Source organism: Cetorhinus maximus, chromosome 23 (assembly GCF_964194155.1).
Source record: "Cetorhinus maximus chromosome 23, sCetMax3.hap1.1, whole genome shotgun sequence".
Lineage (NCBI taxonomy): Eukaryota > Metazoa > Chordata > Chondrichthyes > Lamniformes > Cetorhinidae > Cetorhinus > Cetorhinus maximus.
Window position 1 is genome coordinate 48977816 of NC_135901.1, and position 24917 is coordinate 49002732.

Sequence of the window (24917 nt, forward strand, 5' to 3'; positions counted from 1 at the left end):
AAATCCAGTTCCTAATGTCCGAGAGATATCAGTTTGGACTTTTTGCATTTACACATTCATTCTCTCGATGTGTCCATTGACTTAACCACTCGGCCACATGGACTCGGTGTCTGTCTGTTTAAATGTTGCTCAGTGAAAATTTCAATCACCCTCCTCTTTGTAGCATGCAGACACTTAGTAGCTGAATAGTCTCCACCCAAAAATGCAGAAACAAAATTCCTCTTGAACCTTTTAAACCTGTTTTTATTTTCTCTCTACGATTTTAATATGAAGCCAAAAAACTAAGGTGAATAAAGTGTGGATGGTGAAAATGAGGAACTGAAGCACATTGACACACACAGCGGAACACACACTGACATGCACACCAAGAGTGAAAGAGGCCTAAGGAGAGACAAACACCGAGAAAGAAAGGATGTCACCAAACCGGCTCAGTTTTGTTCCATTTCTGTCTGCAGATTTCGTAAATCCTTGCAGATGAATGGAAATATGAAAGTGCGGGAGTTTTTGTTTGATTCTATTTAATCGATAACTAATCCTGTTGGCACCTGGTTAAAATCAGGAACAACGAGAACCGCAGTCAGCAAACCAACATTGGGAAAACCCCGATGGATGTCAGAAACATCGTCCTCAACTCTCGTCCACTACTAATAGCAATTCCTTGGCTAAAACATGTTCATATTAAACCAGAGGCGGCTATAAAGTAAGTCTTTCGGCCTGTCTTATCTGTGCTGGCTCTCAGGAAGAGTAACTAAACCAATTCCACACACCCGCCTTTCCTCCACACCAATTTCTATTTACATTGTCTCTCCTCGTTCACCCTGTCAAGATAAAGGACCACAACCCGCCCCACTCCCCGTATTAAACTGGACTTGTGTCTGGCTCACCCAAAGGGTGCCCGAAAGTGGGAAGCAGCTGAAAATTTGGGTGCGTTGGGATTCAGACCCACTCCTCCAGAGACTGGAACCTGAATCCAGCTCTCCAGTTTGTGGAGAAAATGGAGTTAGATTGTATATATCAGCTCAGAAATAATGATGACCTGCCTGATCAGACTAAAGTTCTTTTGTAATTCGATATGAAATCAATTGCATAAATAAATAATGATTGTATCGAAAACTGTATGAGGAATCCTAGTCCAACTCTTCATGTCATTGGGTCAGGGAAACTTGGTTAACTAAGGCAAACTGTGCATGGATTCTGCAGAAACTCCTTCTTCAAGCGAGAAATGGACAATGATTGAAAGGGGGAAAATTCAGGTTTAAGGAAAGGGAGAAGGAATTTGAGACGAATTGGTTAGCTCTTTAAAAATAGCTGGCACAGATACGATGGGGTGAAGGGCTTTTTGTTAAAGTAAAAACAGAAAATGCTGGAAAAACTCAACAGGTCTGGCAACATCTGTGGAGAGAGAAGCAGAGTTAATGTTTCGAGTCGGCCTGACTCTGAAGAAGAGACATACGGACTTGAAACGTTAACTCAGCTTCTCTCTCCACAGATGTTGCCAAACCTGATGAGTTTTTCCCAGCATTTTCTGTTTTTACTTCAGATTTCCAGCATCTACAATGTTTTGCTTCCATCTTAGGTCCTCTTACTGCGCTGTGCCATTTGATGATGACATTGTTGATCAGTCTGTCTCCAGCATTCCTAATGAGAACAGCCGAATTCCATTTCTTCAAAACAAAGACCCAAAGTGCTGCTGCATGACGTCACAGTTTTACCTTCCAGGCAGCTCCATTGGGCTCTTTACAGTGCAGGGTTCGTGCAGGGCAGTGGGGGTCACGGTCATTTCACATGTGGCAGAGCAGCGGTTTGAAGCGGGGCAAGAGCATTATCCAAACTTGTTCATTTCAGTGTGCGTGAATGTTCAATAATTTACATTTGTTGTTAAAAATGAACACAAGGGTTCGAATCCTGCCGCCTAAGGATTTATCATTTTAAATAGGAGAAAACCCAACCAAACACATCCGTAATTTCTTATTCATTTGTCAGCATTCAGGAGATGGCGTAGTGCCATTGTCACTGGGCTAAAAATCCAGAGATAAAAGCAAAATACTGTAAATGCGGGAAATCTGAAATAAAAACAGAAAATGCTGGAAAAATTCAGTATGTCTGGCAGCATCTCTGGAGAAAGAAACAGAATTAAGGTTTCTATTGCGTCTGACTCTTCTTCAGAGTTCTTTGAGCAGCACACAGGACCGAATGGCCTCTCTCTTTGCTATAACTTTCTATAATCTTATGTTTCCCAAAACCACGGTTACTTCTTTCACAGTCATTCTGCCATTTTATAATCCTTCTTGCGAGTGGAATCAAAGGTTAACAATGTGCACAAGAATGGAAGGAGCCTGCGACTGTGGATAATCGGCACTCTGCACATTCCTGTAATCAGTATTTGGGAGAATCAGGAAGATGAGATCCCAGATTATCTTTACTATGTCATTTGCAAACTCATTCTTTCTAAAATCCTTGGGTCCCACATTCCCTGACCCTGCTTTCTAGGGGAAGCTTGGGTTCATGAACTGACTGTGTCTGCATCGAGCAGCTAATTGACCTGGGAGCTGGACGGGCAGAGGGAGCTGGAGGCGAGGCAGGGACAGAAGCAGAAACAGATGTGACATGAAAGTGTTTAGAATGTGATGTGTCAGTTACTTTCAGTGATGAATGTCTGCCGTGTGTTCCCTTGTCAGTTTCACAGGAGCCGCAGTGATGAGGTTGGTGGGTTTTGGAAATTGACAGTTGCACATGAGCAGCTTGTGGGACTATTTCACTTCACTGTCCATTTCATGTTCCAGCTCACAGCAACTGTTGTTGTCATTGACTGAAGAATTCGTTCCATCTAAAATGGAAACATGTTTGAAAGCAGCGTCGATAAACCAAACTGATAGAAGGGTCACAGCTCCTTTGCTGGTCTCGTGGTCAGGATTCGGCGCTTTCACTGCTGCGGCCTGGGTTCGATTCCCGGTCAGGGAATTTTGATTTTGTTAAGATGGGTATGAAGCACTTTTTGATTGAAAACATTTCGCAGCTCCACCAGAATCTTTGGGGTGACAGTTGAAGTTTTGCCTCCGAGCTGGAAATATCACACTTGGAACAGGTCGGGAACAAAGATAAATGTGGAGTGAATGAATGAATGAAAGGAGGACAAGAGAAGGGCTGGGTGCAAAGCACTGACCACAGAGATGGTGGCGCGAGGCAAAATAAGGGTGGGGGAAGGACAAATTTTGGTCCCTACTGTTTGCACTGACAAAGCTATCACCCCTGATGGGTCAATCACAACTGCTCTTTAAACGCAGCACATCAGCTCATCAAGGCCGAACGGCTTCTTTCTATGCTGTAACTTTCTGTAATTTTATGTTTCCCAACAGCACGGGTGCTTCATTCACAGTCATTCTGCCATTTTATAACCTGCTCTAGCGAGATGTACTTTCTAAGTTTCCATTCGGCTCTTTTGAAACCAAAATACGGAGAAAATTCAGCGAGTTTTCTTCTCATTTCTAGCACGAGATTTGTCACGAGACTAATTGAGCGACACATTAATGGTGCCAATCCTTCACTGGAGCTCACCGCGTCCAAAGAGCACTGTTATCATCAGCCTGTTATGTACCTTCATGCAGTACATCTGCTGAACAATATAAGCTTATCACAGCTCTGCTTTCTTCACATTGACATCCAGTGTGAAAATATGAACAAATTCAAAGCTGAACAACGTACACAAGACTGGAAGGAGAGTGTAGCGGTGGATAATCGGCACTGGGTGCTTTCCTGTAATCAGTACCTGGGGGAATCAGGAAGATCCTGGTGTCTCTTTGCCCTGTTATCTGTAAACTGATCACGTTGTGTTTTATGTTCACACGAACTGACTGAGTTTGGTAAAGTAGCTCCTGGAAGAGCAGAGAGAGCTGGAGATGAGGCAGAAAGAGATGTGACGTGAAAGTGCTTTGAAAGTTTTGTGCATCAAATGCTTTCAGTGGTGAATATCCGTCATGTGCAAATTTCACAAGAACCGCAGTGATGAGGTTGGAGAATTATTTGTTTGAAAGAAGCTGCGCCCACTGTGGGGTGAACTCAAGGCCCTGGCATTACGCGCCTTTGCTCTACCGACTGAGCTAGACACAAAGTTAAAACCGGGAATAATGAGAAGCGGGAAACCCCAATGGATTTTGACTCCATCGCCTTAGCCACTCAGCCACGAGGACTGGCTCTCTGCACAGGATAGTGTCGTTGGTATAAAATAATAGGCGGCTACAGCAGTGGAGGAGGACATTCGGCCCATTGTGTAAATTCTGGCTCATGGAAGAGGAATTTAGCTAATTCAAAAACCCCACCTTTTCTCCACAGCTATTTATATTTTTATTGTCTCTCCTCGTTCTTTCTGTTAAAGTGAAACACCGCACACACCTGCTTTAACTGTGAGCTGGCACTTTTTCGACCAATAGGGAAATTTCAGCAGCATTGGGGTAAGAAACCACGCCTCAACAAAGAGTGAGACCTTAAATCAGCATCTACGACCGCTCAGCTGCGATACCGAGCTCAGGATGCTACAGCCCATTGCATTGTTTGGTATTTCTACTCAAAGAGAACAGAATCAAAGCAGCAGCGACATGTCACAAGGCCCCACAAGCCTCGTCCGTCACACCATAAGATCAAGGCGGATCCCCAGTCCTAAGACCCGATCCCGAGAACCCTTCATTCCCTTAAGAGTACAAAGATCAGGAGAATTTTAGGAATTTTTTTATCTTCCATTGATCGGAGAGCTCTGTGGACACCTGGTTGAAATCAGCAATAATGAGAAGCACAATGGATAAGATTGGAACTTTCCTGGGGAAACCCCAGTGGATTTTAAAAGCATCGTTTTCACCACTCGGACACGATGATTGACCAAGGATGTAATGCTTTCCACTCAATCATCAATGCATCATTCACAGCTTCCGCTTCTCAGCTGCACCTCCTTCCAAACATTGTGATGCATTTTCCTCAGGATTTGTTTCTGGATTTAATATTTACCTGCTTTTTTTACCTCATTATGAAATCAGATTCAATGTCCAACACAAATTCAATTGCAAACCTGACGGACAAACAATGGAAAACAACTCACTCGGTAACACAAATCCCATGGTGCTCATTTTCAGATTTTCAATAAAATGTAGGAATTTTACATTGAAAACATTCAGAAAGTTTGTGTGACTGTTATTTGTGACTCACTAACTCGGGTATTATGTAAATACTGCTCGGAGGTTTAGAATCTACCTGCATTTTCCTGAGCCTGTGCTCGGTTAATTGGGAGGTTTGGCCCGGGTTGGAGTATCTTGTGTCCCAGGGATGGGCAGTAACCCGCTGATTGAAGCTACAGTCGCCGCTTTCTGCTGGCAGAGGGTGATTGGAGAGTGCGGGGCCGGAATATTGCTGCTTTTCTGCTTTACCCTGTCTCACTCACTGTGGAGCTGAGAAAGAGAGAATAATTGATGGGCTTGTTTGAATCCAATAACTTCATAAATTTCCAATGTGTTAGATGTCGGTACATGGTAGGGCTAATTGTTGTCTCATTACATTTGAAATGAATATTCGTAAAAAGCCGTTTGCCTGTGAACTCACTTGGATAACAGTGGAACTGGCAACATTTCAGAAATGTTTCTTTACAGCACAAGTACCTAATGACAGCCTGGAACTGTGTGACGATGAATGCTGATGGGGGTAAAACAGTGTAAGCTTCGTCCCTGAGTGGTCTCGAACCACCAACCTTTCAGTTAACAGCCAAACGTGCTGACCAATTGCACCACAGAGACTGGTGCGGATTTAATCTAGGGTGTTAGCGAGTTAAAGCTTCAGATTTCTGCTACCAGAATGACAATTGTTCTCTATCAGTTTACCTTTTCCAAGGTAAAGTTTGGGACATTCATTATGGCTACATGGAAACAGTCTGATCCCACCCACTGCAGGCACATCCATGTCACCGGGAACCAGCTCTCCTTCGAGCCTTTGCGTGTCTTGCCTGTTCCCAAGTATTCTGATTGTCTTGAAGCCAATATTAGGTTTGAATTCCTGATGTGCAGAATCCTTTCAATGTCTCAGATCAGTTAATTTCACTGATAACATCAGATTCAATGTTCCAGCGTCTTAAAGAAGGGAAAGGTGCCTTGACTGTCTCTGGTCAGTCGGACAGTTCACACTTCATTCGCCTTGGATTCCATTCCTCAAAGGGGATTTTCTTTTTCTTCTTGAGTTCCCTGAACACATGTGGCAGCATCTTTGGATCGAGAGGCATAATATAGTGCCGTTCTGATGAAAACCATGTTTCTCTCTCCACAGACAATACCAGGTCTGCTGAGAATTCCAGTGTGTTCTGTTTTTATTTCAGATAGCCAGCATTGGCATTATTTTGCTTTTCTTTACCTGATTAGTGAAACATATGAGGTTCTGAGGGTACTTGACAGGGCGGATGTGGAGTGGATGTTACCCCTTGTGGAAGAATGTAGAACTAGAGATCGCTGTTTAAAAATAAAGGGTCACCCATTTAAAACGGAGATGAGGCGAATTTCTTTTTCCTCAGATGGTCGTGAGTCTTTGGAACTCTCTTCCTGAAAGGGTTGTGGAAGCAGAGTCTTTGAATATTTTTAAGGCAGAGATGGATATATTCTTGGTAAGCAAGGGGGTAATAGGTTATCGGGGATAGGTGGGGTACAGGTTTCAGGTTACTATCAGATCAGCCATGATCTTATTGAATGACGGAGCAGGCTTGAGGGGCCTTATGGCCTATTCCTGCTCCTTGTACTTTTGTACAGGAAAAGGAAAGGGATTCGCTCCATCATCCCATTTACTGACACAGCAACACAATCTCACTGTTGGGAGACCATTCAGATGCTTCACGTGTGCAAATAGCTTTATTCAGTTTGCCCACATGTCAACATTCCAACTTTAAAAGTTCAAAGGATTTGATCCATAATCAGAGCATTGCTCCTGGCAAAACACGGTTTAAATGTTCCATGTGTAGGGGGAAAAAGTCACTAGCTCGTCCCATCTCCTGAGACTGCACTGAGTTCAGATCTAACTGTTGGGGTTTGTTCTGCTGTTCATAACATCCAGGAGAGAATTGTGGTGCAGCCTGGAGAAAAGTGGCCGTTGCATCAATTGATTTAACAATTTTATGTCTTGCCCCTATGGCATCGATCGTATTCTGATTGCAGGATGAAGACATTCTACAAATTGGTCTTTCAATGGCGGGGCGCTCACCCAGCTTTCACTGCGGTAGAGAATGTGCCCTATCCTCACAACAGAAATTCTCTGCGCATGCGCGTCTCTGAGTATACTGGGGCATGCGCATTGCTGTCTCTTTCATGAGCATGCGCAGTGCTGGTCTGTGGCTGAAGCTGCTCAGAGTGGTTGAGAGAAAGTCGAGCGGAGCAAACTAACAGAGTTAGTGGGTGTGTGAGGAGGAATGGAGCCAGCGGAGTGGACAGGGAGGCTTCATAAAGACACAGTGCAGGGCGCAGACCCCAAATAACAAGGTACCGGTCTTGGGTTTGCAGAGAACTGGATTCTGGATTTCTCCCTTCGCCACGCCCGGGGTAACGGCCGCCATCTTTATAGGGGGGAATGTGCAGCAGGGCGCATGCGCGGTCACATCCTGGTCTAGGTAGCAGGAGGAGACAATATTGTGCATTTCTATCCTGGACTGACAGGGATGGATTTTGGAAACTCCTTTTACAGGCACACAGCAAACTCAAACCAAGGGAGATGTTTGTCTCTTCTCAGTTTCTAATCTTGGACTTACAGTAGTGGATTTTAAATTCCTTTTACTGGCTGTAGAACTGAACCCAGCCAGAGCAGAGGGAGATAGAAAACTGGGAGAGGAAAGAAATGGTGGAGATTGCATGATGGATCTGGATTTCTCATCACAGGAAGGAGAGTGTGTGTGGGACTGTGATTTACAGCTTGGGGTGGGGGAGGGGAGACGAGAGGAAGAAATATTCCGTAGCAAGTGGAATTGTCAATTATTAATTTCCACGCTGGACTGACAGTGATGACTTTTGATTTTCAGATGCCAAACATCATCAAATATTAAGATTTGTAGATTGGAAACGCAAACCAAACATCACATCAACATCTGACTGAGCCACTCGATTCATCAGGACATGAATATAATCAACCTTTGTATGTGGAAGGAGAAATGTTTGACTGTTCTTTCTGTGGGAAAAAGATTTCAAACATCAGTGTGACTGGAAAAGCACTGAGACACACACACCCGAGTGAGAGTGTTCCAGTGAACTCACTGCGGAAAGAGCTTTAACCAGTTACACAGCCTGAGAAATCATCACACCATTCACAGTGGGGAGAAACTGTGTACGTGTTGTGTGTGTGGATGAGAAAATGTGAGAATGGTGTGAAGCTATTCAGTTATCCACCCCAGCTGGAAATTCATTGACACACTCACATTGGAGCCAGCACCATGGTGAAACCGTGGAAATGTGGGGACTGTGGGAAAGGATTCAATTATCCATCTCTGCTGAGAAGCCATCGACGTATTCACACTGGAGAGAAGCCGTTCACCTGCTCCGTGTGTGGCAAGGGATTTACTCAGTCATCCACTCTGCTGACACATCAGCGAGGTCACACTGGGGAGAGGCCCTTCAGCTGCACTTACTGTGGTAAGAGGTTCAGGTCTTCATCCCACCTGAGTGGACACCAGCGATTTCACACTGGGGAGAGGCCATTCATCTGCTCTGTGTGTGGAAAGGGATTCACTGTGTCCTCCAACCTGTTAAAACACCAGCAAATTCACACTGAGGAGAGGCCGTTCAGCTGCAATTCCTGCGGAAAGAGATTCAGGCATTCCTCTGACCTCACTGCACACCAGCGAGTTCACACTGGGGAGAAACCATTCATCTGCTCTGTGTGTGCAAAGGGACTCACTCAGTTAGCCAGCCTTCAGTCACACCAGCGAATTCACACTGGGGAGAAGCCATTCACCTGCTCTGTGTGTGCGAAGGGATTCACTCAGTCAGCCAGCCTTAAGTCACACCAGCAAGTTCACTCTGGGGAGAAGCCATTCAGCTGCACTTCCTGTGGAAAGAGGTTCAGGTCTTCATCTAATCTTAAAGTACACAAGCGAGTTCACACTGGGGAGAGGCCATTCACCTGCACTGTGTGTGGGAAGGGATTCACTCAGTCAGCGAACCTGCTGTCACACCAGCGAATTCACAAGTGACTGCAGGGATTGGATTTCGCTGTTATTGCTGCTGTTAGTCACATCCAGGACTGATAGTCAGATAGTATTAGCTTTGATTCTGCTGATATTAACACCCCTATAACTGGTTGGAGTTTAATTTTCTGGATCTGTCACTGATTATCTGAGCTGCAGTGTCCCTTTCTTAAAAGCACCATCTGTGAACTTTCCTCTTAATTCAAGAACTCCCAACAGGAACTCGATTACAATAAAACTATGAATTTTTACTTCAATCCTAAATTTATCTTTGGAGCAAAGTCTACAATTCAGTGTCTGAGAGGTTCCACTGATTAACATCTCCAATTAGAGAGTACTGATTAATCCTTGCTGACAATTCTTACTGACTTGTACATTCCACACAGAGACACCTCCATGATGAAATTAATTTATCAAGGAACATAAACAAAACAGTAAAATATTTTACAGGCACATCAGTAAAAGCTTCATCAGTCAACACTGATATTGCTGAATCTTGGAAGTCGCTGAGTTCAATCATTTCTGACACAGCAGCAGCAACATTTGGTAAAGGTGGAACCCACAACAAAGACTGGCTTGAGACCTACTCAGCAGAGATGAATCTGTCATTGAAGCAAAAAGCAAAGCCTACCTGATTACAACATAAACCCAACAGCTAGAACACTGTGTAACTTGCAAGTAGCTGAGAGACAGTCGTGTAAAAAACAGGGAGAGACTGTGTAAATAAACACTGGATCAGCCCACATCAAGAAATCCAAACTGCCTGTGACAATGGAAATCTATGTGCTGTGTATGATGGGATCAGGAGGGTGCTTGGTCCGACCATCACCAAAGTTGCCCCCCTGAAATCAGCAGATGGTGAAGTTCTCACTGACAGAAGTGAACAGATGTCCCAGTGGGTTGAAGATGACTGTGAGCTGTACTCCCACGGGACCGGCACCTCCCAGTCTCTGTTGACACTGAAGATGCTGACTGCATCTTCCAGTCATGGTTGAGTTGGACGAGGAGCCCTCATCACTTGAGCGCATAAAGGCCATTGATTGTTCAGCAAACAGAAAAGCACTCGGCAAGGATGGAATTGGGCCAAGTGCTGGTAAATGGGATTAGGTAGGTAGGTCAGGCGTTTCTCACGTGTCGGCGTAGACTCGATGGGCTGAAGGGCCTCTTCTGCACTGTGTGATTCTGTGAATTCCAACTGAACTGCTCAAGCCCAGGAAGTCCCATCTACTGCCGCACCTTCATGACGACCTCCTTCTCTGTTGTGAAGTAGGATCCATTCCATAGAACACGAGTAATGCAAGAATTATCAAAATGTACAAAAATAAATTTGAGAGAGGAGATTGCAACAACCACAGGGACATCTCACTCCTCAGCATCACAGGGACGTCCTTCACTAGGGTCAGACTTAAAAGACTCCATCTACTTGCAGAGCGAGTGTATCCAGAAGCACAGTGCGGTTTCTGTGCTGGCAGATCTACAGTGGACATGATCTTCTCCATACGCCAGCTACAAGAGATATGTAGAGAACAGGATAAACCTCTTTACCTTACTTTACTAGATTTCATTAAAGACTTCGACTCCGTCAGCAGGGCAGAACTGTAGAAGATATTGGAGAAACTTGATTGTCCACCAAAGCTGCTCAGTATTATCCACTCCTTTCATGACAACAGGCCATGTACTGTACAGGCTGATGGCAGAATCTATGACAGGTTCAGGGTGAAGAATGAAGTGAAACTGACAGAAACACTGGAAACAAGAACCCACAACGAGACCTGATAAACATGAATAATAATAACTTCTGTCAGGGAGATAGAACAAGGAGATGTGACATTGAATGGTGAGGTAAGTAATTTAAAGTCCAGAAAGGGGTTGGATTAAATCAGTGCTTCCCACAGTTTCTCCTGATGTGACCCCATTTTAATGATTCAGCTTCATGTGACCCCCAGAGTGAAATTTGTTGAGGGGTGTGAGAGTTGTTGAGTGGTTGGGGTGCGGGTGGGGGGGTGCGGGTGGGGGGGTGATTACTAACAGGTTATTAATGTATTTGGACTCTGATTATTAATATACTAGCCTCCTGATTATAAATCTTATCAGATCATGATTATTGACACAATTGGCAAATGACTATACTGTAATAGGGCCCTGATTATCGCTTCAATAGGATTCTGATAGTTCATTGAAATAATTCTGATTATTAATGTATTTGCATCCTGATTATTGCTGCAACAGGCAGCCTGATTATTAATTCAGTGGAACCATGTTATTAATATAATTAGATCCTGATTAGTAATGTAAAAGGACTCTGATTATTAATGTAATAGGACTCTGATTACTAGTGTAATATGATGCTGATTCTTTATGTAATAGGTCACTGATTAATAACGTAATAGGACACTGACAATGTAATCAGGCACTGATTATTAATGCAATTAGATCCTGATTATGAATATAATAGGACACTGATTATACATGCAACTGGGTGTTGTTAGTATACATGTGAAAACTGTTGTGGTGCTTTTGGATGATGTCACCTAGTGGCAGAATGTAGATGAGAAATTGGAGGGGCCAAGGATAGATCCTTGGGGGACACAAAGTACAAGGACTTTGGAGAGGAAAGGGAGGCTGGAGATGGGGGCAGTTTGCAAAGACAGTGGGGTCAAAATTGTTTTTATTAGGATGGTTGATGATGGTGGATTTAAAGGTGAAGAGGGACAGTACCAAAAGAGAGAGAGAACCATTAACAATCTCATTGAACATGGAAAAGTTGGGCGATCAGCAGTTTAGTGGGAATAGGGTCAGTGGAGCAGAAGTTGGGTCTCATGGACAAGATGAGCATTGAGAGGGCATGAGGAGAGATGGGGAGAAACTGGAGAAAGATGTGGATTCCGGGCTCGGACAAGGGGGATCTTTACAGATAGTTTGGCCTGGAGGGCTAGTGGAAGGGAAGGAAGCAGCAGAGGCAGCTGATCGGATTGTCCCAACCTTAGTGACAAAGAAGCTCCATGAGCTCCTCACACTTCTTGTTGGAGGTGAGGATGGAGGAGACAAGGGACAGGGAGAGCCCTTCGAAAGGAACTAACTTGTCTAAGAGATATCAAAAAGATTTGACACACAGTATATTTCACATAAAATTGATTTATTAACTTTTATTCAGCACACTAACCCCTATAACTGGGCTGGAGTTTATTAAACATCAGCAGAAACAGACCCCAATGAACATGGTTCAGTCCTGGATGCATTTAACAGCAAAATCCAATCACTGTAGTTACTTGTGAACTCGCTGGAGTCCCAGCAGGTGGGATGAGGTAGTGAATCCTTTTCCACACACGGAGCAGGTGAACGGTGTCTCCCCAGAGTGAACTCGCTGGTGTCTCAGCAGGTGGGATGATGAGTGAACCCCTTCTCACACTCAGAGCAATTGAACGGTCGCTCCGAGTGTGAACATGTTGATGGTGCCTCAGTTCCCTGAATGTTTATAGCGCTTCCCGCAGTCTGGACATTTAAAAGGTCTCTCTTTAGTGTGAGAATCCTAGTGGGACATCATTTCCCCAGAATCTTAATATCACTTCCCACACTGGATGCAGGTGAACAGTCTCTCCCCAGTGTGAACTCGCTGGTGTCTCAGCAGGAGAGATGACTGAGTGAATCCCTTCCCACACTCAGAGCAGGTGAACGGCTTCGCCCCAGTGTGACTGTGTCGATGAATTTCCAGCTGGGATGGGTAATTGAATCCTTTCCCCCACTCCCGATAGTTCAACAGTTTCTCCCCAGAGTGACTGCACATGTGTCTCGACAGGCCAGATGATGGGCTGAAGCCGGTCAAAGCTGATTTATTTGACGTTTAGCCAGAATATTAAGGCCTATAACTGTTCTGGAGTTTATTAACATCAGCAGAATCACATCCCAATGCACACGGTTCAGTCCTGGATGTGATTAACAGCAAAATCCAATCACTGTCGTTACTCATGAACTTGCTGGTATGTCAGCAGGGTGGAGGAATCATTGAATCTTACCCCACACTGAGAGCAGGTGAACGGCCTCTCCCCAGTGTGAGTGCGCTGGTGTGCAGTGAGTTGAGATGACCACCTAAAGCCAGTCCCACACTGAGAGCAGCTGAATGGCCTCTCATCAGTGTGAACACGCTGATGGGACATCAGATCCCAGGAGCTTTTATAGCACTTCCCACAGTCTGGGCATTTAAAAGGTCTCTCCCCAGTGTGAACTCGCTGGTGTTTCAGGAGTTTGGATGAATGAGTGAATCCCTTCCCACACTCGGAGCAGGTGAACGGTCTCTCCCCAATGTGACTGCGCCGATGAGTTTCCAGCTCAGACGGGAATCTGAATCCCTTCCCACAATCCCCACATTTCCATGGACTCTCCCCGCTGTGACTGTGCTTGTGCCTCGACAGGCCAGATGATCGGCTGAAGCCTCGTCCACACACAGAACACGTGTACGGTTTCTCCCCACTGTGAACGGTGCTTTTTCCCTCCATGTTCAAAATCCGATGATATTCAGGTTTTGATAAATTGGGCGACTCTGTCAGATCCTGATGTGATGTTTGGTTTCAGTTTCCTGAATGAAAATCCTCCCCTTCTAATCCCCTGTGGAATTGATTTAAAACAGAAAAAAGGGAGTGAGAGAGAACCCACAAAAACACAAAGGCAGGTTGTGAAATTGAACTGAATGAATCTGGGAATTTGTGGGGCCGGCACTAGGAAAAAGTGACCATGAAAACTGCTGGATTGTCATAAAAACCCAACTGGTTCATTCATGTCCTTCAGGGAAGGGAACCTGCCACCCAGTCTGGGCCTACACAAGACTCTGGCCTCTATAAGAACATAAGAAATAGGAAAACTCCCCGTCGAGCCTGCTCCACCATTCAATACGATCGTGGCTGATCTTGGGCTTCAACTCCAGTTTCGCACCCACTCCCCATATCCCTCGACTCCCTGAGAGACCAAAAATCTCTCCATCTCAGCCGGAAATATATTCAATGATGGAGCATCCACAACTCGCTGGGCTGGAGAATTCTTTGTGACAAAGAGAGAGACAGAAAAAGAGAGAGACAGAAAAAGAGAGAGGGGAGTGGGAGAGACAGAGAGAGATGGTTAGTGAACAAAGCACAAGATGCAGTGAACAAAATCCAAGCACATGGGATTGGGGTAATATACTACTATGGATTGAGAATTGGTGAGCAGACAGGAAACAGAGAGTCGGAATAAATGTCTCATTCTCAGGATGACAGGCTGTTACTTGTGGGGTACCCCAAGGATCAATGTTTGGCCCACAGCCGTTCACAAACTATAGAAATGATTTGAAGGCACCCATTTAAGAAGCACCCATATTTTCACATTCTCATCCTTGTTTTCCTCCATGGTTGTGCTCATTCCTATCTCTGTAACCTCCTCCAGCCTCACAATCCCCCCCGAGATATCTGCGCTCCTCGAATTCCGACTTCCTGAGAATTCCTGATTATAATCACTCCATCACTGATTGTCACTCCATCAGTTTCCAAGGCCTAAGCTCTGGAATTCCCTCCCTAAACCTCTCCACCTCTCTACATCATAGCATCCTTTAGGATGCTCCTTCAAACCAACCTATTTGACCAAACTATTGGTCACCTGCATGAATACCTCCTTGTGTGGCTCAGTGTCAAACCTTGTTTTGTAACATTTCTGTGAAATGCCTTGGAAAACTGAATAACAATAAATGTGCAATATAAACACAAATTGTTGTCGATTTGGACATATATCACTGTTCCTTCATCATCACTGGGTGAATAACCTGTAACTCCTTACCTAACAACATTGTGTGAGCACCTTCACCACTCGGACTGCAGCAGTTCAAGAAGGTCAAACATCATCTTCTCCACAAGCAACTGGGGGTCACAATAGGCTCTGTTATCTGTGGACAGTGAAACAGAGTTAACATTTCAGGGTTCACAGAATGAATTACAGGGGATAAAAATGGTGCAGAATTTGATGCTCAATGTAAGTTCAGAAGTGGAAGAGAAATGGACGATAGCGCAGGAAAAACAATTCCTGACTGTGAAAGATACTGTGGGAAGATAAAGCTGGTAAGACAGCAGCGCATGGTCTGGGGATGGGCAGCAGTGGAAACCTCATTTAGACACAGTGGGCAGAAGTTACAGTAAAATCCTAAACATACATCCTAAACAAACACTACACGCAGTATTAGAGACAGAGGATGTCAGGCAATGGTAGAGAGGTGATCAGGGAGGGCAGAGGTGAAACAGAGCAATGGATGGACATGGATTCAGGTCCACAGTGAGGGAGTCACACCAGCCCCAGAGCCATGGAACCTCTCACATATACAAAGCATAGAACTAAAAGCTGTAGCTGAAAGGTGAAAATACTCAGCTCTGAAACAATTTAACAGTTTTCAATTTAAAATCTCCTGCTGGAGCCTGCAGCTGGAAAGCTATCAGAAGCACTGGAGTCAGAGAAAAATCTCCCAGTTGAGGAAATACCCGGGGAGCGGGGTGATGTCACAGTGTAATTGTCGATGTGTGATGATGTCACAGTGTAATTGTCGATGTGTGATGATGTCATAAACACAGAACATCTGGGTTTGTACAAACCAGTCATCACTACACATTATGAAGGATGTGAAGGTCCTGAAGTTTAGATGAGGTAGTTAAAGAAAAACTATTTCCATTAACTGATCGTAAAATGGTTATGGGAGACAGTTTAAAGAGTTTGGGAAGATCTACTAGAGGGATATAAGGAAGAAACTTTACACAGTGAGCGGTAATGACCTGAAACTCAGTGCTTACACTCAGAGACCGATAATATCCAGGTCCTGATGAATCGAGTGATTCTTGCTGACTCTCGTGTGATGTTTGGTTTGAATTTCCCACCTGCAAAATCTCATCTTCTAGTATCCTGTAATTGGAGATTACAAAATCCATCATTGTCAGTGCAGGATAGAAATTGAGAAGAGACAAACGTTTCTCTTGGTTTGAGTTTGCTGCGTGTAAATCCTCCCCTTCTAACCCCCTGTCAAAGGAATTTCCAAAATCCATCCCTGTCAGTCCAGGATAGAAATTCACAACATTCTCTCCTCCTGCTACCTGGACCAGGATGACCGCGCATGCGCCCTGCTGCACATTGCCCCCTAAAAAGATGGCGGCCGTTACCCCGGGCCTGGCGAAGGGAGAAATCCAGACTTTTTCGGCCCGTTCTCTACAAACGCAAGACCGGTACCTTGTTGTTTGTGGTCTGCGGCCTGCACTGTGTCTTTATGAAGCCTCCGTGCCCACTCCGCTGGCTCCATTCCTCCTCACACACCCACTAACTCTGTTAGTTTGCTCCGCTCGACATTCTCTCCCCCGTTCTGAGCAGCTGCAGTCACAGACCAGCACTGCGCATGCTCGTGAAAGAGACAATAGTGCGCATGCTCCAATCACACACCGTAATGCGCATGTGTGGGGAGCTGCTGTAATGAGGATAGAGCACATTCTGTACCGCGGTGAATGCTGGGTGACCGCTCCGCCATTGAAGGCTAACATTGTAGAATGAAACTGAAGTCCAGTAATTAGAATACGATGGGTGCCATCGAGACAAGGTATAAAGTCTTCGAATGAATTGATACAGCAAGTAAAATGCTCTGGACTCCACATAATTCTCCCCTGGGTGTTATGAACAGCTGAACAAATACCCTGCAGTTAGATCTGAACTCGATGCAGGCTTAGCAGATGGATTATTTTTCACCAGACATGGAACATTTAAACCCTGCCAACAGGAATGCTCTGTCAGAGGATTTAATCCTTTGAATTTTAAAGTTGGTGTGTTTACTGCTTTGCAAACTGAATAAATCGCTTCACACATATGAAGTATCTGGATGGTCTTGTACTGGTGTGACTGTGTTAATGAGTCAGTAATTGGGACAATGGAATGAACCATTTGCATTTTCAGCTTGTGCACGTGAGTTTACTTACACATTTTCAGCTGAAACATCGATCTCAAGCCTTATGGCTTCCACATTCTTTGTGGAATAATTAGTTAAAGAAAATCAAAATGCTGCAGATGCTGGCTTTCTGAAATAGAAAAAACAGAAAATGCTGGAATTCTCAGCAGGTCTGGTCGCGCCTCTGGAGAGAAAAACATAGCTTTTATTTCAGGTCTGTAACATTTCATCAGAACTGCACTCCATCAGTGCACAGGTCTGGCAGGTCAGGAATTGAAACCTAAAATGGGCTTTGGTACAATATCAGACAAGACACCAAAAGGCTCGAAGTGAGAATCTATTGTATGACAGGTGGTTCCTGGTGACATGGATGTGTCTGCAGTGGGTGAGATCAGACTGGTTCCATGTTTCCATAATCAATGTCCTACCTGCTCTTTTCGAAGAGTGAAATTGATAGAAAACAACTGTCATTCCAGTATTGACAATCTGAAGCTTTAACTCGCTGAGTCAGTTTAAGATAGCTTGCACGTTTTGATTGTGTGAGCCTCTATTGTATGATTGGTAGGAATTTGGAAGGTAGCCGAAAGGTTAGTGCTTTAAGACCATCAGGGACGAAGCCTTTGCTGTTTTCTCCCATCATCATTCATTGTCACACAGTTCCAGGATAACAACTGGCATTTTGGCTGCAAGAAAATATTCGCCAAACATTGCCAACTCTACTTTTATGCAATGGATTCCCAAACTGACAGTGTTTTTTTCATGAATATTCATTTCAGATATAATGAGAAAACAATCAAACCTACCATGTACCTACGTGTAACCCATTTGAAATCTATGAAGTTATTGGATTTGAACAAACCCATCAATAATTCCCTCGTCCTCAGCTCCACAGTGAGTGAGGCAGGGAAAAGAAGAAAAGCAGCTATATTCCTGCCCCGCAGTCTCCAATCACCCGCTGCCAGCAGAAAGCGGCGACTGCAGCTTCAATCAGCGGGTTACTGCCCATCCCTGGGACACAAGATACTCCAACGCGGGCCAAACCTCCCAATACACCGAGCACAGGCTCAGGAAAACTCAGGTGGATTATATCCCGATCACTAAACCTCCGAGCAGCATTTACAGAATACCCGAGTGAGTGAGTCACAAATAAAAGTCACACCAACTTTGTATATCTTTTCAATAAAAATGCTTTCATTTTATTGAAAAGCGGACCACTGTGAATCTGAAAGTGAGCACCATGGGATTAGTGTTACCGAGTGACTTGTTTTCCATTGTTTGTCCATCATGTTAGCAATTCAAATTGTGTTGGATATTGAAGCGAACTCCATTTCAAAATGAGGGCACAAAGCAGGTAAATATTAAATCCAGAAACAAATCCTGAGGAAAATGGACCCCAGTGTTTGGAAGGAGGTGCAGCTAAGAAGCGGAAGCTGTGAATAATGCTATTGATTATTGAGTGGAAAGCAGTGGTCAATTATCATGGCCGAGTGGTTAAATGGATGGTTTCAAAATCTATTGGGGTTTACCCAGGTAGAATCAAATCTTACGAACTGATCATTATGCTGATTTCAACCAGGTGTCTGCAGAACTAACTATCGGGTCAATGGGAGGAAAAGCATTTAAAAATCGTCTTTAGCTCTGAAGAGGGGTCAAACGGACTCGAAACGTTGAATCTGTTTCTCTCTCCAACAGATGCTACCAGACCTGTTGAGTTTTCCAGCATTTTCTGTTTTTACTTCATATTTCCAGCATCCACAGCATTTTTCTTTTGTCCACAATTTCTCGTGATTTTTTGACTCTAAGGGAATGCAGGGCCATCGGGATCGGGTGGGAAATTGGTGTTGGGACTGGGGATCCGCCATGATCTTATTAAGTGACGGGGGAGGCTTGTGGGGCCTTATGAAGTATTGTTGCAGCTTTGCTTCTGTTCTATTTCAGTATCAATACCAGCCAAGGCGATGGGGAGTAACAGCCTGAGCTTGATAGTGTGGTCGAGCAGTCTAAGGTGCTGGATCGTGCTTCTACTTTCTGTGGAGGCGTCGGTTTGAAGCTTACAGTTACCAAACTTGCCCTTTCGGAACTCCCATTGGTCGAAGAAATGCCAGCCTAAAGTTGGAGCAGGTGTGTGCGGTGTTTTATTTTAACAGGAAGAGCGAGGAGAGACGATAAAAATATAAATTGCTGTGCAGAAAAGGCGAGTTGGCAAAGTCGCTGAATTCCTCTTCCATCGGCTGGCACGGACACCAGAGGCCGCATGTCCTCCTCCTCTGCTGTCCCCATCTATGCTTGTATACTATAGGGCCAGTCGTCATCGCAGAGTGGTTAAAGCCATTGAGTCCAAATACATTGGTCATTCCCGTTTTTTTTACTATGCCTGGTTTTAACTATGTCTACAGCGTTAATTATTGGTTAAATAGAATAAAATCCATGCAAACACTCGGGCATTTTCCTATTTCTGGTCATTGACGAAACTTACAGTTGGAACTGGAAAATAAAGTTATTGGTCATGCTTGCTATCTGGGTGTTTGTCTCTCCTTAGAAACAGTCCCTTGCCCTCCGTCACTCTCGGTGTAAATGTCTGTGTGTGTTCCTCTGTGTGTGTCAAAGTGGTTCAGTTCCCGAGGGGGTGAACACATGTTTACCATCACAAACTTTATTCACAATAGTTGTGCAGCTTCAGATTAAAATGTTACAGACAAAAATGTCGGGATGAAAGATGCAAGAGGAGTTTGCAATGTTTGGATGGAGGTGCAGCAAAGAAGTGGAAGATGTGAATGATGTTATTGATGATTGAGAGGAATGCATTGTAACCTTGGGGCTTTTGTAGGTCGATTACCTTCCACACTTTGAAATTCAGAACAAGCTGAGGCTCCAGGTGAAAAGCAACAGTTGTTTCCATGTATGTTGTGATATGAATTACCGTTCCCGGATACCCTGCTAGCTCAGTCGGCAGAGTATGTGACTCTTAATCTCAAGGTTGCGGGTTCAAGCATCACTTTTGCTTTTAACGCCAACCCAATCCCTGCAGCAGCTGTGAAACTTACAAGGCAGACATTAACCACTGAAAGCAGCCGATGCTCATAAAATTCAAGTCACTGTCATGTTGCATATCTTTCTGCTTCTGCCCCTCCAGCTCCCTCTGCCCGTCCAGCTCCCAGGTCAATTAGCTGCTTGATGCAGACCCAGTCAGTTGATGGGAATGGAAGACACGATACCATAGATTTGCAGACCATAGAGTAAAAAGACACCAGGATCTCATCTTCCTGATTCTCCCAGATACTGATCACAGTAATGTCCACAGTGCCGATTATGCACAGTCACACTCTCCTTCCAGTCTTGTCTACGTTGTTCAGCTTTGAAATTGCTCATATTTTCACACTGAATTTCAATGTGAAGAAAGCAGAGCTGTCGTTGGCTGAAGAATTGGCTTGTTTTGAGTCTAAACATGCAGTTTTGAGGTAAAAGAGATCTGAAATATTTTTTAAATGGTGAAAGCAGCGTAGATAAGCCACACCGGAAGAAGACTTGACAGCTTTTCTGGTGGTCCAGTGGTTAGGATTCGGTGTTTTTAGCGCCTCAGGTGGGGTTGGATTCTTGGTCAGGGAATGAAGATTTATTGATCCTGTGAAATGGTTAAAAACGAGTGTTGCGAATTTATTTATTGAAAACATTTAACATTTGCACCGGAGTCAGTGGAAGGGGAGTTGGAGTTTTGCCTCAGAGCACAAAATGTCACATTGGGAACAGGTCAAGAACAGACACAGTCGCGGAGTGAAGAAATGAAAGAAGGAGAAGAGAAGGGCTGGTTGTAGAGCACTGACAATAGAAATGGTGGTGCCAGGCAAAATATGGGTGGGAGAAGGATATATTTTGCTGATTCCTGTTTGCACTGGCACAGATATTACTCCTGATCGACCAAACAATCAGAACTGCTCTTTGAAAGCAGTACACAAGGCCGAATGGCCTCTTCCGATGTTGCAACTTTCTGTAGTTTTATGTTTTCCAACACCACGACTGCTTCTTTCACAATAATTCTGCCATTTTATAGTCCACTCCAGTGAGATGTAATTTCTTACCTTGGAATCGGCTCCTTTGAAACCTAAATACGGAGCAAATTCAGTGAGTTTTCTTGTCATTTCCAGCACGAGATTTGTCACGAGACTAATTGAGCGACACATTAATGATGGCAATCCTTCACTGGAGCTCACCACGTCCAAAGAGCACTGTTATCATCAGCCTGTCATATGCCTTCCTGCAGTACACCTGCTGATCAATATCAGCTTATCACAGCTCTGCTTTCTTCACATTGAAACCCAGTGTGAAAATATGAACAATTTCAAAGCTGAACAACGTACACAAGATTGGAAGGAAAGTGTTACTGTGGATAATTGGCACTGTGCACATTCCTGTAATCAGTATCTGGGAGAATCAGGAAGATGAGATCCTGGTGTCTTTTTACTCAATGGTCTGCAAACCGATCGTATTGTGTCTTACATTCCCATGAACTGACTGTGTCTGTATCAAGCAGCTCATTGACCTGGGAGCTGGGCGTGAAGAGGGAGCTGGAGGGGCAGAAGCAGAAATAGATGCAACAAGACAATGATTTGATTTTTTTGTGCATCGGTTGCTTTCAGTGTTTAATGTCTGCCTAGTAAGTTTCACAGCTGCCGCAGGGATTGGGTTGGCGTTAAAAGCAGCAAGATTAAAAGCAAAAGTGAAGCTCGAACCTAAGATTAAGGTTGGCATGCTCTGCCGACTGAACTAGCCGGCATATAGAAAAATCCATCCATATACCAACATACATGGAAACAATTGTTGCTTTCCACCAGGAGCCTCAGCTTGTTCTGAATTTCAAAGTGTGGAAGGTCATCGACCTACAAAAGCCCCAAGGTCGCAATGCATTCCTCTCAATCATCAATAACATCATTCACATCTTCCACTTCTTAGCTGCACCTCCTTCCAATCATTGCAAACTCCTCTTGCATCTTTCATCCTGACATTTTTGTCTATAACATTTTAACGTGAAGCTGCACAACTATTGTGAATAAAGTTTGTGATGGTAAAAATGTGTTCACCCCCTCGGGAACTGAACCACTTTGACACACACAGAGGAACACACACAGACATTTACACCGAGACAGAGGGCAAGGGATTGTTTCTAAGGAGAGACAAACATCCAGACAGCAAGCATGACCAATAACTTTATTTTCCAGTTCCAACTGTAAGTTTCGTGAATGACCAGAAATAGGAAAACGCCCGAGTGTTTTCATGCATTTTATTCCATTTAACCAATAATAAATTCTGTAGACACGCAATTAAAACCAGGCAGAGTAATGAACGGGAAAGAACAATGTATTTGGACTGAATGGCTTTAACCACTCGGCGATGATGACTGGCCCTATGGTATACAAGCACAGATGGGGACAGCAGAGGAGGAGGACATGCGGCCTCTGGTGTCCGTGCCGGCCGTTGGAAGAGGAATTCAGCGACTTTGACAACCCGCCTTTTCTGCACAGCAATTTATATTGTTATTGTCTCTCCTCGCTCTTCCTGTTAAAATAAAACACCGCACACGCCTGCTCCAACTTTAGGCTGGCACTTCTTCGACCAATGGGAGTTCTGAAAGTGCAATTTTTGTAACTATAAGCTTCAAACCGACGCCTCCACCGAAAGTAGAAGTACGATCGAGCACCTAGGCTGCTCGGCCACACTATCAAGCTCAGGCTGTTACTCCCCATCGCCTTGTCTGGCATTGATACTGGAATAGAACAGAAGCAAAGCAGCAACAATACATCATAAGGCCCCACAAGCCTCCGCCGTCACTTTTTAAGATTATGGCGGATCCCCAGCCCCAACAACAATTTCCCACCCGATCCCGATGGCCCTTCATTCCCTTAGAGTTCAAAAATCAGGAGAATTTTTGGATAAAAGCAAAATGCTGTGGATGCTGAAAATATGAAATAAAAACAGAAAATGCTGAAAAACTCAGCGGTCTGGCAGCATCTGTGGAGAGAGAAACAGATTCAAAGTTTCGAGTCCGTAATGACCCTTCTTCAGAGCTAAAGATGATTTTTTGGATGTTTTTCCTTCCATTGATCCGATAGATCTGTAGACAACTGGTTGAAATCAGCAATAATGAGAACCACAGTCGGTAAGACGACTCTGCCTGGGGAAACCCCAAAGGATTTTGAAACCATCCATTTAACCACTCGGCCATGATGATTGACCAAGGGCCCACTGCTTTCCACTCAATAATCAATAACATCATTCACAGCTTCCGCTTCTCAGCTGCACCTCCTTCCAAACATTGGGATCCATTTTTCTCAGGATTTGTTCCTGGATGTAATATTTAGCTGCGTTGTGCCCTTATTTTGAAATGGGATTCGCTTCAATTGTGAACACAAACTGAACTCCAAATCTGACCGACAAACAATGGAAAACATGTCACTCGGTAACACTAATCACATGGTACTCATTTTCAGATTCACAAGAGCCGGATTTTCATTAAAATGAAAGAATTTTGTAGTGAAAAGATTTAGAAAGTTGGTGTGACTTTTATTTGTGACTCACTCACTCGGTGTTCTGTAAATGCTTAGTAAACAGCATATAATCTACCTGCGTTTTTCTGAGCCTGTGCTCGGTGTATTGGGAGGTTTGGCCTGAGTTGGAGTATCTTGTGTCCCTGGGATGGGCAGCAACCCGCTTATTGAAGCTGCAGTTGCTGCTTTATGCTGGCAGCAGGTGAGTGGAGAGTGTGGGACCTGAATATTGCTGCTTTTCTTCTTTTCCCTGTCTCACTCACTGTGGAGCTGAGGACGTGAGAATTATTGATGGGTTTGAATGTAATAACTTCATAGATTTCAATGGGTTAGATGTAGTTACATGGTAGGTTTGATTGTTTTCTCATTAAATTTCAAATGGATATTCATTAAAAAAAAACACTGTCAGTTTGGGAATCCATTGCTTAAAAGTAGAGTTGGCAATGTTTGGTGAATATTTTCTGGTAGCCAAAGTTCCAATTGTCATCCTGGAACTTTGTGACAATGAATGATGATGGGGAGAAAACAGCAAAGGCCTCGTTCCTGATGGTCTTAAACCACCAACCTTTCGTTTACCTGTCAAATTCCTACCAATCATACAACAGAGACACAAACAAAAAAAAAAATCTGCAAGATATCTTAAACCAAGTCAGCTATTTAAAGCTTCAGATTGTCAACACCGGAATGACATTTGTTCTCTATCAGTTTCACTCTTCGAAAAGAACAGGTGGGACATTGATTGATGGAAACATGGAAAAGGTCTGATCCTACCCACTGCAGACACATCCATGTCACCAGCAACCAGCTGTAACACAACAGATTCTCCTTTCGAGGCTTTCGGTGTCTTGTCTGTTATTGTCCAAAAGCCCATTTTAGGTTTTAGTTACTATCTGCCAGATTTGTGCACTGATGTAGTGCAGTCCTGATGAAAAGTTACAGACCAGATATAAACAGCGCTGTTCTCTCCAGAGACGCGACCAGATCTGCTGAGAATTCCAGAATTTTCTGGTTTATTTTATTTCAGAAAGCCAAAATCTAAAGCATTTTGATTTTCTTTAATTAATTAGTGCTAAGAATGTGGAACCCATTCCCAGAAGAGTTTAAGATCCATGTTTCAGGTGAAAATGTGTACATAAACTCATGTACACAAGCTGAAAAAGGAAAAGGACTCACTCTATCGTCCCAATTACTGACACAGCAACACAGTCACACCAGTGGGAGACCAACCAGATATTTCACATGTGTAAAGGGATTTATTCAG

At 44.1% G+C, this 24917-nt stretch overlaps 1 long non-coding RNA gene and 1 other non-coding gene across 2 annotated transcripts in view; both read right to left on the bottom strand.

The window, feature by feature from the left end:
* Window positions 1-24917, bottom strand: part of LOC144698295 (uncharacterized) — a 666343-nt gene that overhangs the window by 543769 nt on the left and 97657 nt on the right. The window lies entirely within an intron of this gene.
* trnan-guu (transfer RNA asparagine (anticodon GUU)) lies at window positions 5701-5774 on the bottom strand. Its single transcript has one exon. It is a non-coding gene; the product is annotated as a tRNA-Asn (tRNA).